Below are 15,694 nucleotides of genomic sequence, written 5' to 3' on the forward strand. Positions count from 1 at the left end.
GATAGCTGTATATAACCCAAACATAACTCTAATGGTGTGATACTGTTATATAAGCCCAACAGACTCTAAATAGTTGTGATACTTTATAACCAACAGATCTAATGGGTTGGTACTTGTATAACCAAACAGACTCTAATAGGTGTGGGATACTGTATATTAACCCAAACAACTCTAAAGGTGTGGATACGTGTATATTAGACCCAACAGACTCTAATAGGTGTGGATACTGTTATTAACCCAACAGACTCTAATAGGTGGATACTGTAATAACACAACAGACTCTAATAGTGTGGATACTGGTATATACCCCAACAGACTCTAATAGGTGTGGATATGCTTAATAAGCCCAAACAACTCTAATGGGTTGATAACTGGTATATAACCCAACAGACTCTAATAGGTGTGGATACTGTATATAACCCAAGACTCTAATATGATGTATACTGTACAACTATAATAGGTGTATAGTAATATACCCACAGACTCTAATAGTGTTGATACTGTATTAAACCCAACAGACTCTAATAGGGTGTGGTGTGGATACTGTATATAACCAACAGACTCTAATAGGTGTGGATACTGTATATAACCAACAGACTCTAATCGGTGTGGATCTGTATATAAACCAACAGACTCTAATAGGTGTGGGATACTGTATATAACCCAACAGACTCTAATGGGTGTGGATACTGTATATAACCAACAGACTCTAATGGTGTGGATACTGTATATAAACCCAACAGACTCTAATAGGTGTGATACTGTATAAACCCAACAACTCTAGATAGGTGTGGATACTGTATATAACAACAGACTCTAAATGGGGTGGATACTTGTTATTAGCAACCTCTAATAGGTGTGGATACTGTATATAACCAACAGACTCTAATAGGTGTGGATACTGTATATAACCGCAACATAGACTCTAATAGGTGTGGATACTGTATATAACCCAACAGACTCTAATGGTGTGGTACTGTATATAGTACCAACAGACTCTAATAGGTGTGGATACTGTATATAACCCAACAGGACTCTAAGTAGGTGGTGGATACTGATATAACCCAACAGACTCTAATGTGGGATACTTATATAAACAGCTCATGGGTGTGGATACTGTATCATATAACGCCAAAGACTCTAATAGTGTGGATACTGTATATAACCAACAGACTCTAATAGGTGTGGATACTGTATATAACCCAACAGACTCTAATGTGTGATACTGTATATAACCAACAGACTCTAATAGGTGGATACTGTATACTAACCCAACAGACTCTAATAGGTGTGGATACTGTATAAACCCAACAGACTCTAATAGGTTGTGGATAGTGTATATAACCAACAAGACTTAATAGGGGTGGATACTGTATATAAACCCACAGACTCTAATAGTGTGTGGATTTACTGTTATACCCCAAAAGACTCTAATAGGTGTGGATTACTGTATATTAACCAACGACTCTAACTAGGTTGGATACTGTATATTAGCGCCAACAGACTCTAATGGGGTTGATGCTCTGTAATATAACCCAACAGCATCTAATAGGTGTGGATACTATATAACCCAACCAGACTCTAATAGGTGTGGATACTGGTATCATAACCAAATCAGACGTCTAATGGTGTTGGGAATACTGTATATAACTCCAACCAGAACCTAATAGGTGTGATATGAATATAACCCGACAGCATGGTGTGGATACTGTTATATACCCAACAACTCTATAAGTGTGGATACTGTATATAACCAACAGACTCTAATAGGTGTGGATACTGTATATTACCCAACAGACTCTAATAGGTGTGGATACTGTTAAATTCCCAACAGATTCTAATGGTGTGGATTACTGGTATATAACCCAACGTACTCTAATGAGGTGTGGGAATACTTATATAACCCAACAGACTTCTAATGGTGTGGATCACTTATATTACCAACGACTCTAATGGATGTGGGATACGTATATAACCAACAGACTCTAATAGGTGTGGATTTACTGTATATTTAACCCAAGCAGACTCGAATAGGCTGTGGATTACTGTATATCAGTAAGCCAAAGGAGCTCTAATGGGTGTGGTATACTGTATATAAGACCAACAGACTCTAATAGTGTGGATACTGTACGTATAACAAAAAACTCCTCCAACAGGTCTCGGAGATAAATAGTATAGTGAACCAAACTGTAATATGATTTATATACCAACAGACTGCTAATAGGGTGGGATATGTGATTAACACGCGAAGAACTCTAATAGGTGTGGATAGCCTGTATATAATACCAGCAGATTTGCTATAATGCCGGTGTGGATCTTTAATAACGCCAAACAGATCTAATGGTGTGATTACTGTATATAACCCAACAGAGCTCTAATAGGTGGATACTGGTATATAACCCAACGCATTGATGGGCGTTAAGAGACACTGAAGCCAACCGTGTCAGCGCTCATAGTAAAGCCTACATGTCCTTGCCAATGCCTAGCAACAAAGATGTGGACAAAAATTTGTTGAGCGAGAAGTGGATGTTTGGACTCACTTATTTCTATAAGGTTACATTCGATTAGACTTAAGTTACTTTATACAACCTTTTAATGTATTTTATGTTATTTCTTGGTTCACTTCTACCTAGAATTGAATCATAACCAAAACGTACGGCATAATCTCTTTGTATAACCCAATGACCGGGTCATTTTAACAATATGGTAAATGAATAATGGATACCATCCTCAAAACGATAAGCAAGACGGACCACATTTCATTTTCTCGTMGTCTGGATGTGGACCGTGGGCCGCCATTTGATAATCACTGATGTAGGCTGTATTAGTTGGCTTGCAGGAGAGCTCCTCGGGCATCCCGAGTGGCGCAGTGGTCTAAGGCACTGCATTGCAGTGCTTGAGGCGTCACTACAGATCTGGGTTCGATCCCGGGCTTGGTCATAGCCGGCAGCGACCAGGAGACCCATGAGGTGGCGCACAATTGGCCCAGCGTCGTCCGGGTTAGYGGAGGGTTTGACCGGCCGGGATGTCCTTGTCCTCTAGCGACTCCTGTGGTGGGCCGGGTGCATGCACGCTGACACGGTCGCCAGGTGTACGGTGTTTCCTCCGACACATTGGTGTGGCTGGCTTCCAGGTTAAGAGAGCAGTGTCTCAAGAAGCAGTGCGGCTTGGCAGGGTTGTGTTTCAGAGGATGCATGGCTCTTGACCTTCGCCTCTCCGTACAGGAGTTGCAGCAATGGGACAAGACTGTATCTACCAATTGGGGAGAAAAAGGAGTGCTCCTTGGTACTCTGGATTCTATATGCTAGAAAATACAATTATGATATGTTATCCACTGTCAAATAGACTAGATCCATTTTGTCACTTGTCCCTAGTACACAACTAGGTTCTTTTTCACTATTAGTAAGCATTCTGGATCTTTGGGTTTAAGCCAGGGTTCTATAGACTAGCAGAATACATGACTTAAGAAATGATGTTTACCACCTGCAGTATTTGCTTACCTTCTCCTTTAAAGAAGGTACAGGGAAAGCTTGAAACGTCTTTTGGTATTTGCATTTGTCAACATAACATTACCTCGGTAGTTACAGTGCGATAGAAACGTTGACCCAACATATGCAGAGTTGACCGTGAATGCCCTCTCTGCTAACGCGTGACTGTTACCGTTACATTTCAATCACTCTGTAATGCCGATACGAATTGAATTCTACTTTTATTTTATAGCAGCGCAGCCTTGGAGTATGAACCCATGGTAAAGAACTTGAACCTAAAAGGTGTGTGTGGCTGCATTACTCCTGCACCGTGTCTGTCTCTGTGGTCCTCTATCTAGGAACGTGGTCAGCTCCAAGGAAAACAAATGCAAAAACGTGCTATTGATATGAAACGCTACTACACTAATTTAACTATATTTCTGATAAAAGACCACAAGCTAGACATTTGAGTAATGTTGTCTTTATTTCSATATTATACTTCATTCTAAGATTTTTTTTTCACATGAAGTTATGCCTCAAAACAAAAGATGTGTTTTAGAAGGAAAATGTGGCTCACAAAATAAAGGCCTTCTTTCTAATAATCTTACAATGAACAACACCAGAATCATCTCCATGGTAACAATCAACAGATATTAAATTAGTGAAAGGATCCTCTCTAAATGCTTGACTTCATCTAATGCTGAAAAAGTATATATATAATAATTCAATGTTCTGTTCATACATATACTCCTGAGATTCAGAGAGGGCAAGAAAAGAGTCACTCAATATGTTGAACTTTGAACTTTTCCCAGATATAAAAACAATAGGCTACTTAAATATGTTACTATCTTTATGTATGTTTATTCTATACCTCCTATATCTCTGAGTTATTCATTTTGTATTAATGAACTGTCAATAAATGCCCCAGAGAAATAAATGAACACATTTGTTTTGTCATTTCGCTGGGGCTCTTATCGAGAGCAACTAGAATAATGAGTGCATACACTATCATACTTTCCTGTACTGGTCCKCCATTGAAATCAAACCCACAAACCTGGTGTTGCAAACATCATCTGAGCAACATGGGAATACAATTGCATAGTTGCATTTGATTTGATTTTACTGTAACTACTACAGTATTTTATGATGGAAAACCGGTGCAAACCTCACAGCGATGTTAGCTCTAAAGTAAACTTGCCCAGAATGGTACAACGGGTGACATGAAGCTTAGCAATGCTGTGGGAGACAACTGCAAACGGCCGAAAGTCTGTAGAAGTTTGCTGTTGTGCATTTTCATCTTTATACTATCTTACTATCTTCCATTTGTATTCTGTAACTCTGGGTGTGGCTGGATGGCTGATAATGAAGATAGATGATATACGCATCATAGAACAAGACAAGTGTTTCTGTATATTTATTCTGTGTACAACAACGGACAGTTACAGGCAATGACACACTTGTTTAGCGATTGAAAACTTTGGTGATGCATAACAGCTTGTAAATACCTGAACACTTTGTATTTTTATATTGCTCTGAAATTAGTCATAATGCTTTATTTTACAATGTCGAGCGACGMAAAGACAGTTTTGAAACAAGCGTACATACAGTTGAAGTCGTAAGTTTACATACACTTAGGTTGGAGTTATTAAAACTAGTTTTTCAACCACTCCACAAATTTCTTGTTAACAAACTATAGTTTTGGCAAGTCGGTTAGGACATCTATTTTTTCATCTACACAAGTAAGTTTTCCAACAATTGTTTACAGACAGATTATTTAACTTATAATTCACTGTATCACAATTCCAGTGGGTCAGAAGTTTACATAAACTAAGTTGACTGTGCCTTTAAACAGCTTGGAAAATTCCAGAAAATTATGTCACGGCTTTAGAAGCTTCTGATAGGCTAATTGACATCATTTGAGTCAATTGGAGGTGTACCTGTGGATGTATTTCAAGGCCTACCTTCAAACTCAGTGCCTCTTTGCTTGACATCATGGGAAAATCAAAGGAAATCAGCCAAGACCTCAGAAAAAAAATTGGAGACCTCCACAAGTCTGGTTCATACTTGGGAGCAATATCCAAATGCCTGAATGTACCACGATCGTCTGTACAAACAATAGTACGCAAGTATAAACACCATGGGACCAGGCAGCTGTCATACCGCTCAGGAAGGAGACACGTTCTGTCTCCTAGAGATTAACGTACTTTGGTGCGAAAAGTGCAAATCAATCCCAGAACATCAGCAAGGGACCTTGTGAAGACGCTGGAGGAAGCAGGTACAAAAGCATCTATATCCACAGTAAAACGAGTCATATATCGACATAACCTGAAAGGCCGCTCAGCAAGGAAGAAGCCACTGCTCCAAAACCAGACTACGGTTTGAAACTGCACATGGGGACAAAGATGGTACTTTTTGGAGAAATGTCCTCTGGTCTGATGAAACAAAAATAGAACTGTTTGGCCATATTTTTGGAGGAAAAAGGGGTAGGATTGCAAGCCGAAGAACACCATCCCAACCGTAAAGCACGGGGTGGCAGCATCATGTTGTGGGGGTGCTTGCTGCAGGAGGGWCTGGTGCACTTCACAAAATAGATGGCATCATGAGGAATGAAAATGATGTGCTTATATTGAAGCAACATCTCAAGACATCAGTCAGGAAGTTAAAGCTTGGTCGCAAATCGGTCTTCCAAATGGACAATGACCCCAAGCATACTTCCAAAGTTGTGTAAAATGTCTTAAGGACAACAAAGTCAAGGTATTGGACTGGCCATCACAAAGCCCTGACCTCAATCCCATAGAAAATCTGTGGGCAGAACTTAAAAAGCGTGTGTGAGCAAGGAGGCCTACAAACCGGACTCAGTTACACCAGCTCTGTCAGGAGGAATGGGCCAAAATTCACCCAACTTATTGTGGGAAGCTTGTGGAAGGCTACGCAAAATGTTTACCCAAGTTAAACAATTTAAAGGCAATGCTACCCAATACTGATTGAGTGTACGTAAACTTCTGACCCACTTGGAATGTGATGAAATAAATAAACGCTGAAATAAATCATTCTCTCTACTATTATTCTGACATTTCATTCTTCAAATAAAGTGGTGATCCTAACTGACCTAAAACAGGGCATTTTTACTAGGATTAAATGTCAGGAATTGTGAAAAACTGAGTTTAAATGTATTTGGCTAAGGTGTATGTAAACTTCCGACTTCAACTGTACACACTCAAAAGAGGAACCTGACGAATAACTTGTGCGAGCAAGAAAAGTAGGACAGCTATACTGTACACACAAACAGGATTGTGGCGGTGACTTCGCGATCATGTCACCTCCAAAATGTATTTCCAGACGTGAGATGCTCTAGTGCTGGTACTGTTTATTACACTGTCAACACCGACCCATAACCCTCTTTTCTGTAGAGCTGGTACTGTTTATTACACTGTCAACACCGACCATTTTCTCTTAGCTTTATATACACACAATGGTAAACTAGGAAATATGCAGTGAGTACTTCGACCATCACTCACCCTCGTGGGTATAAAAGACCATTCCAAAACTCATACACCCCCCCACTGTCCCCTTAAAAAGAAAGCCGGGTCTGAAGTCCGTCCTCAGTTGTCTCAACTCTACTGGGGATTGAGATTTTGGATGAAGCGAAACAAGTGTCCATCTGTCAGGTAGATTGTTTGTTTGTCCAACTGTTGAAGATGGATCCTCCAAGTCCCAAAGCAGATGAGTCTGTCTTCTGCCCCCCATTACCAAAGCAAACCCCTCCCAATCTGTCCTCTTTCTGTGTAACATGACTGGTGACATCAGTGACCTCATTTCCTCCTCCGCTCACTCAATGTCTGTGACATCACTTCCTGTCCATGATGTCACTTCCTTGGCTAAATTAAGGTTGGTGTCCAGAGCTGAGGGTCAAGTTTTAAAAACAGCTTTCTTCCCTTGTCTCCTCTCCCTCGCAACCACTAACTTAAAGATACCTTTAGAACCTAAATAGCCAACTGCTAACCTAGATACCTTTAGAACCTGAAGAGCCAAARGCTAACCTAAAGATACCCGACGGGTGACAGCCAAATGATGGAACAATGGAAACCAGCACCTTTCACCGTCAGCAGTTCAAGAGGAACGGGAAACAAAGAAAGGAAGCCGTTTTGGGGCGGTCCTGGTGTCCATTTAAACAGTCAGGAACAACAGAATGGAAGGAAAATGGGAAGGAGGCCATCTTCAGAGCCAGTATCACTGGTCRTAGTCCTGGCTTTCACTGCCCGTTGGTCTCTAGCACTAATGTGGGAGTGGATGGGGTGGAGGAGCGAGAGGCGACCGGCCCCTTCTCCCCCCCGGGACTGGCAGTGGTTGGTACGCTCTCGGGGGCCTTGGCTCCTGCGGTAACAGCGGCGGCGGCTGCAGCGGCCCTGGCAGCTGTGATGGCGGACACGGGCTTGGGCTGGGTCTGCAGGCCGGGGCTGCAGATGAGGTGGTGGCGCTCCCAGTCCTTGTGCTGGCAGAAGGAGCCGCAGTAGCGTGCTGCATTGCAGCCGCTGCACGTCTCGCTGGCCTTGCGACCACAGTTCCAGCAACACTGAGGGGGAGATGGAGAGTTTAGAACTAAATAATATACTATGGCTATGCACGTCTGTGTATGTGTAGTGTAAACTACGTGCAGGGACAGAGTTAAGTTCACTAATAGGAGAAGTGTGTGTGTGGGGCAGGGACAAAGTTACTATACTGGGGGAGTAGTAGGTAAATACCACACAGTAGTGTATCTACATGTCCTGCAGCTTTGACTATTATTCATATGTGCTCACTATGACTCTCACTATGACTCTCACTTCACAGTATGTGTGTATACAGCGATGTACTTATCTACTAATATATCCTCCATACCTCGCTTGAGTCCTCCTGCTCATTGATGACCTGGATGGCGTCCTCTGTGGCCTTCCTCTTGGCCTCGGACAGTGTCTTCTCCATCTTGGCCCGCTCGGACGCGATCATCTCAAAGGCCTTGTGCTCTGCCTCGGCCACTGCTTTCTGGACCTCGTCCATGGCCTGGCGCTTCACCTCGTTCACCGCCTCCTCTGTGTGGGAAAGAAGGGGGGCGGGTTATATTGTTGTGGTACGTTCAGGTTATAGTAGAGACTTTGTAAGAGATCTTTGCATAAAATGTTGTTAAATAATGTTTTTTAATGAGTGTGATAGAGAGGAGGGAGAGAGAAGAACACACACACACTCAGCCTCACGCACACGCAGACACAAACGCACAGACACACGCGCAGACACACGCACGCGCAGACACACAGACACACACGCGCAGACACACGCATGCGCAGACACACGCACACACACACACACACAGACACAGGCACAGACACACAGACAAGCAAGTAAACACACACCACTGTTGTACAGGGCCTTACCAGCTTTTCTCCAGATCTCATCAGGCACGTAGCCCGAGCCTGGTCGTGGCGCAAAGTCTCTCTGGGATTCTGTGGCATGGAAAGAAGAGAGAGAAGAGAGAAGAGAGAGAAGAGAGAAGAGAGAGGAGAGAGAGGAGAGAGAGAGAGAGGGGAGAGAGGGGGGAGAGGGGCGAGAGGGGGGAGAGGGGAGAGAATTAGATTAGCATCATCCTCTATTTACTTAAAATACACAATCTCCCTCAATAGCTAGCCCCACCAAAATTAAAACTTTCCCAGTTGTCCAACTGAACTGAATAGCCGGGCAGCTTGAATAGTGAGTACAATGGCTAGCACAGAGGGGCCGACAACCAAGCTGAAGCTACATACTGTCTGTTCTCTCTCTCTTCATCCCTCTGTTTTCTCTCCCTCTCTTCTCTGTCTGTCTCTCTCTATCTATACTGCTCAATACCTGGTGCCCATGCCCAAGTTCTGTGGTGCCCAGGCTGCGTTTGGGCTGTGTACACTGTGGCCGGGCACACTGCTGAGCACACAGATGGCGCTACGGCTGGGCTGTGGGCAGACAGATTTGGGTCTTACAGGATGGCCTTCTGTGGCCGATCTGGACAGAGCAGAGCTGGCACCTGTCTGGGGGCCACGGGGCAGCATGAGCCCCGGAGAGACGAGCGCTGAGAGATAAACACTGCCAGCAAGGCTGTGCTTGCATCCCAAATGGCACCCTATTCCCTACATAGTGCACTATTGTTGACCAGAGCCCTATGGTACCCCGTCAACTGCATTGCATTTCATAGGGAATAGGGTACCATTTGGGAAGCGTCCTGTATGTATAAGATCTAAATGTCTCAGTAGCAGTGTTGATGGGTGTAGTTCTGCAGATGAACACAAGATGGCAGCCTATATGGTGACTATGTGAGGGCTCAGTAGCTGGTGGCAGTTGCTTCAGTTCAGCAGCTCACCATCAAGGGGACTACTAATTGCTATCACTTATCCCTTGATTGATTCGACAGGACCCACATATGACAAGATACACACCTGATCAACAAATATATATAAAGGAACAAATCCTAAGGTGAGAAATGAACTGAACTTCTCATCCACAGTTTGATATCATAAGTTATAATGTAAAGATAAAATACCACCCACCACTGCTGAGTCCCTCGGTTGTGTGGGGGCTGTGGGTCTTGGAGAAGGGGGCGGAAACGGCTGCTGTGCGGGGACTGTGGGTCTTGGAGAAGGGGGTGGGCATGGTGGCGGCCCCTCCCTTGCGGGGGTCTTCCTGCTCGCTGGAGCGCCGCCGCCAGTAGTTGAGCTCCTCGCGGTCCGACTCCTGACAGCGCCGCAGCACAGCCACTGACCGCCGCGTCTTCTCCACCATCTCAACAATGCAGTTCAACACCTAGGAGATGAGAGGGAGAGGTAGAAAGAGACGAGAGGGAGAGACGAGAGGGAGAGAGACGAGAGGGAGACGAGAGGGAGATGAGAGGTAGAAAGAGACGAGAGGGAGAGAGACGAGAGGGAGACAAGAGGGAGAGCAGAGAGAGAGAGAGGGAGAGGGAAGAAGAGACATTTAAAGGAAGTTCAATTAGGATTCTTAATTGTTTTTCCTTTAAAAACTGCTCAGATACTGTGCAACTAAATATTAATATTGATAGCCCATTTCTGCAGATACATGCATGGCCAGTAACAATGATTTAGATTATAATTGTCTTAGTCTGAATACATGATGAGTCTCAACACATATTGCCGAGAATGAGAGATATATATATATAAAAACATTTGCTTTATACAAAACAAAACATTAAAAACACCTTCCTAATATTGAGTTGCACCCCACTTTTTCCCTCAGAACAGACTCCATTCGTCGGAGCATGAACGCTACAAAGTGTCGAAAGTGTTCGACAGGGATGCTGGCCCATGTTGACTCCAATGCTTCTCACAGTTGTGTCAAGTTGGCTGGATGTCCTTTGGGTGGTGGACCATTCTTGGTGCTGACAGAGAGGGCTGCCGTGCTTCTAGCTCTTAGGAAACTTTGCAGTATTTAAAAAAATGTATTATTTCTTACATTATTAGCCCAGAAAATGTTTAGAAGCATTTCGTTGCACCCGCAATAACATCTGCTAAACATGTGTATGTGACCAATAAAATTTGATTTGACCTGTTGAGCGTGAAAAACCCGGCAGCATTGCAGTTCTTTACTCAAACCGGTGTACCTGGCACCTACTACCATACCCCGTTCAGTTCAATCTTTTGTCTTACCCATTCACCCTCTGAATGGCACACATACATAATCCATGTCTCAATTGTCTCAAGGTTAAAAAAACGTGTCTTCAACCTGTCTCCTCCCCTTCATCTACACTGATTGAAGTGGATTTAACAAGTGACATCAATAAGGGATCATCGTTTCACCTGGATTCACCTGGTCAGTCTATGTCATAGAAAGAGCAGGTGTTCATAATGTTTTATACACTCAGTGGATATCATGGCTTCATTTCATTGGGTAGGACTCCTACTTTTGGCAGTCAATCGCCACACAATTCAATGCATGGCTCTCTGATGTTGACAGCAAATGGCCTTAAACAAAAGTCTGCAACTGTGAACGGGACACCAAGTGTGACAAAGCTTCGATGGCTCCGCCAGACATTAAGAGTTGCTACAGCCCTAGTAGTGCCAGTGGTCGGCAGCGACGGCTGCTGTCAGCAGCAGTACTTACATGATCCAGATGCCTCCACTCGTCGGCCCACTCTCTGTCTGTCAGCCTGTGGTCCACGGGCTCCTCGCGGTAACCCCCGTTAGTGCCTGATTAGAAAGACGAGACAAATTAAAGAGGAACGTAATGTTACAGAATCCATCATGACAAATTACTATCACAGGAAGTGAGGCAGAGAGAAGAGGGGGTTCTATAGATCCCATTCACACACACACACACACACTCACACAAACACTCACACTCACTCTATATATAGTGCCTTTGGAAAGTATTCAGACCCCCTCGACTTTTTCCACTTTGTTAGGTTACAGCCTTATTCTATAATGTATTAAATAGTTTTTTCCCCTTCATCAATCTACACACAATATCCCATAATGACAAAGCAAAAACAGTTTAGATTTTTTGCTAATTTATCACATAAAATAAACTGAAATATCACATTTACATAAGTATTCAGATCCTTTACTCAGTACTTGGTTGAAGCACCTTTTGCAGCGATTACAGCCTCGAGTCTTCTTGGGTATGACGCTACAAGCTTGGCACACCTGTATTTGGGGAGTTTCTCCCATTCTTCTCTGCACTGCTATTTTCAGGTCTCTCCAGAGATGTTTGATTGGGTTCAAGTCCGGGCTCTGGCTGGGCCACTCAAGGATATTCAGAGACTTGTCCCGAAGCCTCTCCTGCGTTGTCTTTGCGGTGTGCTTAAGGTCGTTGTCCTGTTGGAAAGCTCCGTTCATCTTTGCCTCGACCCTGACTAGTCTCCCAGTTCCTGTCACTGAAAAACATCCCCACAGCATGATGCTGCCACCACCATGCTTCACCGTAGGGATGGTGCCAGGTTTCCTCCAGACGTGACGCTTAGCATTCAGGTCAAAGAGTTTAATCTTGGTTTCATCAGACCAGAGAATCTTGTTTCTCATGGTCTGAGAGTCTTTAGGTGCCTTTTGGCAAACTCCAAACGCACAAACCCATGCTCCTTTTACTGAGGAGTGGCGTCCGTCTGGCCTCTCTACCATAAAGGCCTGATTGGTGGAGTGCTGCAGAGATGGTTGTCCTTCTGGAAGGTTCTCCCATCTCCACAGAGGACCTCTAGAGCTCTGTCAGAGTGACCATCGGGTACTTGGTCACCTCCCTGACCAAGGCCCTTCTCCCACGATTGCTCAGTTTGACCGGGAGACCAGCTCTAGGAAGAGTCTTGGTGGTTCCAKATTTCTTCCATTTAAGAATGATGGAGGCCACTGTGTTCTTGGGGACCTTCAATGCTGCAMAAATATTTTGTTACCCTTCCCCAGATCTGTGCCTCGACACAATCCTGTCTCTGAMRTCTACGGACAATTCCTTCGACCTCWTGCCTTGGTTTTTGCTCTGACATGCACTGTCAACTGTGGGACCTTATTTAAACAGGTGTCTGCCTTTCCAAATCATGTCCAATCAATTACATTGACTACAGTTGGACTCCAATCAAGTTGTAGAAACATCAAGGATGATCAATGGAAATAGGATGCACATGAGCTCAATTTCGAGTCTCATAGCAAAGGGTCTGAATACTTATGTAAATAKGGTATTTGCAAAAATGTTGCTTTGTCATTACGGGGTATTGTGTGTAGATTGGTGAGGATTTTATTTTATCCATTTTAGATTAAGGCTGTAACGTAACAAAATGTGGAAAAAGTCAAGGGGCCTGAATACTTTCCGAAGGCCCTGTATATATTTATACTCCGGACTCTGACATTGCTCGTTCTAATATTTCAATATTTCTTAATAKCATCCTATTACTTTTTATTTGTGTGTATTGTTGTGAATTGTTAGATATTACTGCACTGTTGGAGCTAGGAACACAAGCATTTCGCTACACCCACAATAACATCTGCTAAATATGTGTATGTGACCAATACAATTTGAAAGTCTATTAACTTGAATCATAATCATAATAGTTATGCCACAATGAAGCAGTGGATGGTCAGATTTCACAACAGTATTCCATGTCATGATCATAGCTTAGTGACAAGATGGGCTTTACCATCTCGCTCCCTTAAACACAAGAGAAAGAAAAAGAGTAGCCGACTCAAAGGAGAGAAGGGAGAAAATAAAGACAGTTAGAAAAGACAAAGACAAAGCGATAGAGAGAAAAATAGATGTATCCTACTGAAGACAAGTGGGGGGGGGGTCGTAAAAACAAGGAAAGAGTAAAAGGAGGTAAAAAAAAAACACAGAGAGAAAGAGAGAGAGAGGGGATGAAAGGTAGAGAAAGAGAGAGAGATTAAAAGACAAAATAGATATTAAAAGACAGAAAGAGAAAGGCCTTTTGATGAGAACCAGACTCCGGCCCAGCCACAGCATGCAGCAGCGCTGAGACGCCCCCACATCTGGAGGTCAGCTGTCAGTGTAAAACCACCACCACCCTCCTCTCCTCCTCATCCCTCATCTCTGCCCCCCATTGGGCTCCCCTGGCTGGGTAACTGTCGGGGAGGAGTGGGCCTTCCCTCCCCCTGGTCTGGAGCTAGCAGCATTCCAGCGGCTGAGTGGAGCAGGCCCACTTCTAAACACAGACGCCCTCCTGGCTAAGTGGAGTTGACACCCGCTTTGGTTAGGAGCTGGGGATGGGGGCACACACGCAAACACTCAGAGACAAGTACACACATTCACAACCTAAAAAGACAGACACACACACACACACACACACACACACACACACACACACACACACACACACACTCAAGCCTTCCACATGCCCCGGTTCGGCTGCCGCCAGTGTGCTCGCATACGCCCTTAAAAGACCTTTGCTTGAAAAACAATAAAACAGCGGCAAGTTGTCCATCTTGAGACACCGTAGCAGTATGCAGTTCCTCAAAATAGTCAGAATGAATCTAATCTGAAATCTGTCGTTAATTTAGAAGTTTTTGTTGGTGAGATCTTAGTCGCGTAATTTTACATCTAACTAAGATGTTTGTTGCAGTAGTGATGTGTGGGTTGACTCATAATCCGGAAAGACCAAAGTTGCGCCCATGCTGGCCATATACTGTTAGGTAAAGTGTCATGACAAACAATGGATGCTATGCCCAAATGTAAAGTACGTGACGTGCTAAGAACGTTCAACTCTGTGGTAACGTTAATGTAACAGTCCTTTGGCTTTAGTGAAGCCCGCGAAATCTGGTGTGTTATATTTGCTCTTTGCGAAGGGTTTTTCTCAAACTCTGTCATTCAAATGTTTTCAGATACACACAAAAAAAACATATCAGGTTACAAAGTAGCGCTAGCACTATCCTTCGGTGAACTGCGTCAAGTATTCTCATACAGTTAGTTAGCTGGCTAGCTAGCTAGAACTCACCATGGAAATGGGGGTGGCGAAACATGAAATTGGACCCTGACAAGTGACAACCCATACATCAAAACGTATCTATGAAGCAGTGCTATCCGGGATCCTTGGGGCATCCATACGCTAAACCCTACCCTAACCATAACCCTTACCGTAACTATATTAAATGTCAACTCCAATGGGGTATGGACGTCCCAAGGATTACAGATAGTAAGGACCGCTCACTGAGGCAACGTTTGGGGCGAGAGGTAAAGCTGTGCCAGTGGTGAATTTTTTATTGATATTTTTCCTTTCAAGTGACAACTACCAGAATTATGTGGCTACAGCCCTATAATCGATGAAACGATAGCTAAATACCAATACATTGAAAATGTGTCCTATATTGTTGTTTTCCAGCTGGCTAGCATGAGTTGCTCTGTCTTCAGAGCCTAGGCAATTGTTTTGCTAGAATCAGTGCAGTTTATCCTCCTTTCACTAGAGTAAGACAGATTGTCTTTCCGGTGTTTCTAAAATGTTCTTTCCTCAAATTTAAGAAATCATCTTTCTGCGTATTTTAGCAGGGCTGTTTTAAACCCAATCCATACAGGAAAAGGGATTTCATTCCAGCTATAATAAAAAATATTGGCAGATATATCAGTTATCTGTGAATATTTCTACTCTACAATTGGAATCGTATCGGATCCAAAAATCCCATATCAGTCAGGCTCTGCTTTAAACAACACCCCTTCTCTGCTTTAAACAACACCACTTCTCTGCTTTAAACAACACCCCTTCTCTGCTTTAAACAACACCCCTTCTC

The 15,694-nt window shown here is 43.5% G+C and overlaps 1 pseudogene; it reads right to left on the bottom strand.

Moving 5' to 3' along the window:
- Window positions 1-4,868: 4,868 nt before the first annotated feature.
- The window catches only part of LOC111955527 (protein CBFA2T2-like), a 27,960-nt pseudogene continuing 17,134 nt past the window's right edge, over window positions 4,869-15,694 (bottom strand).

Source organism: Salvelinus sp. IW2-2015, linkage group LG31, assembly GCF_002910315.2.
Source record: "Salvelinus sp. IW2-2015 linkage group LG31, ASM291031v2, whole genome shotgun sequence".
Lineage (NCBI taxonomy): Eukaryota > Metazoa > Chordata > Actinopteri > Salmoniformes > Salmonidae > Salvelinus > Salvelinus sp. IW2-2015.